This window comes from Benincasa hispida, chromosome 10 (genome assembly GCF_027475165.1).
Source record: "Benincasa hispida cultivar pf3 chromosome 10, pf3_genome.v1.1, whole genome shotgun sequence".
NCBI lineage: Eukaryota > Viridiplantae > Streptophyta > Magnoliopsida > Cucurbitales > Cucurbitaceae > Benincasa > Benincasa hispida.
In genome coordinates, this window is record NC_143487.1 from 30713898 (window position 1) to 30716215 (window position 2318).

The 2318-nt window shown below is 44.0% G+C and overlaps 1 non-coding gene across 1 annotated transcript; it reads left to right on the top strand.

Annotated features, from left to right (window-relative positions):
• Positions 1-1486: 1486 nt before the first annotated feature.
• Positions 1487-1593, top strand: LOC150033257 (small nucleolar RNA R71). The gene has a single exon (XR_016524178.1). It is a non-coding gene; the product is annotated as a small nucleolar RNA R71 (small nucleolar RNA).
• Positions 1594-2318: the final 725 nt, after the last annotated feature.

A 2318-nucleotide genomic window follows, 5' to 3' on the forward strand; every position in this document is an offset into this window, starting at 1 on the left:
CCCTGATGAGGTTGAGTCGCATAGACTGCTTATTTCAAGCTGGACTTTTCACGTCCATGGTGGCTTTTTCTTCTTTTCTCGAACTTCCAAAATCTTGACTGTCTTAATTCGAAGCCTCTCCCCGTTAATGTTCATGACAATCTCCCCCTTGCGCACATCAATTTGAGCGCGACCAGTTGAGAGGAATGGTCATCCCAATATGATGGGCGCATCTCCGTTCGCTTTATAATCCAAAATGATGAACTCTCCCTCGGGATGTATTCGGGATCTGTCCATAAGCAAGAGAGTCTCCTTCGTGGGCGTGAGTTTGCCCATATTCAATCGTTTGAAGATTGATAGCGGCATTACGTTTATACTCGCCCCAAGATCGCATAATACTTAACCACTGTAGACCCCTCCAATTGAGCATGGCGTCGTGAAGATTCCTGGATCGCACATTTTTTGTGGGATCATAGCATTTTGCGTTAATACCACTGTCGCGAATTTTTCTTCATCATCCTATTTCTTTTTCAATCTTTATGGGAATGGATGTAGTTGGACTTCTTCTATCTTGTGTTCTAGAGGCTTGAGGGTGGACGCAACCTCTGGGTTCATCTTCTCGGGCTCTTCTGAATTATAAGTCAACGGGTCCTTGGTTGTTACCGCATTCAAGTTGGTCGTGATGGGTTCCTCTCCTACTTCTGTCGTCCTTTTTTCGCTTAGCAAGGAGACTGCTAAGCATTGTTCCTTTCCCATACTCCCAGAGTTGCACGGGAGCTCAGTTGAGCTTGGAAATGCTCCTTGCGGTCTATTTTTTAGCTTACCTGTATTCTGTCCTAGTTGAATTTTGAGATTTCGGATGGACGATGCTTGATTCTGAAGCACTGATTCGTTCTTCTCAATATACTGCTTCAACAAGCTTTCTAAGGACAAAGATTGTGGTGTCTGCAAACTGCTGGCTTGGTTATGCATTGGACCGTTTGTTCGCGGGAAAAACCCTGGTGGCCCTTCCTTTTGCGCCACTAATTGAAAGCTTTGTTGTTGATCTTTCCACGCAAAATTAGGGTGGTTTCTCCACCCAGGGTTGTACGTATCGAAATAAGGGTTGTTCTTTATGAAGCATACTGACTGAGGATTTCTTGGGCATTCTTCCATCGGATGTGCTTCTCCACAGATGACATAACTTGTAGACATTTGAGCAATTGTGTTGACCTACACATTTTTCGCTCCTGTACTATTAATTGCGATGCCTTGTATCAAACTCATCACCGCAATCATTTGGTTCTGAAAGGATGCGATGACCCTGTTGTTTGCGTCACCATCTCTAATTCTTAATCTTTGATCTCTTTCTTTCCAGTCCTCGTGATTTTTAGAAATGCGATCAAGGATGTTCTTGGCCTCATCATCAGTTTTATCCAGCAGACCTCCAGCGGTTGGCGCATTGGCAGCTGTCCGGGAAGCAGGGTTCAGTCCTTGTTAAAAAATCTCCATCCGTAAGCAGTCTGGTAAGCCGTTATGTGGGCAGTCTCTCACCAGCCTCTTAAACCTCGCCCAAGCATCGCTGAGAAATTTTTCAATTTCCTGTTCAAAATTGGTTATTAACTTCCTTCTCCTGGCATTCTCCATTGGTGGGAAATATTTCTTCATGAACTTCTCTACTACTTGTTCCCACGAAGTTATCTCTCCCGGTTTGAGAGAATAAGCCCATTTCCTTGCTTGATCGCACAAAGAAAATAGGAACAAATTTAGTTGAACTTCCTCGGTAGAGATATTCGAGAACACAAAGTGTTACAGATTTCTATGAAGCTCCGAAGGTGGGCGTGCGGATCCTCGCCACGCCTTCCTCCAAACTGACTGGCAGTTTGGATCATTTGCAACATAACCAATTTCATTTTAAACCTCGATCCATCTAGCACTAGCCTCATGATTCCTGGGGAGAAATTGTAGAGGTTGGGTGACGCATAGTCCTGAATGGGTCTATTGCGGTCATTCGCCAGGAGGATGGGGTTGGCCATTATATTATTTGCGTTTGCGGCCCTTTCTTCTGGTTGTTCCACCATTCTTGGAGTTCTGTCTTGTTGTTGGCGGTTGTCTCTCAATCTTCGTCGAAATGTTCTTTCAATCTCTGGTTTGTAATTCGCTAGAGATTGAAAGCTGCAAAGAAATCAGAAAAATTACCATTAGCACAGTGTATTGCTGAAGTCCATGGCAATGGCCCAAAAACTTGATGCGTTATTTTATGCGGTGAATTAATGAAAGGAATTGTGGTGATGGAAAAATACGTTGTGCAACAAGTTTTCTCAGCAGGACCCAAGTATAAATCCTACTGAGTTTCCTGG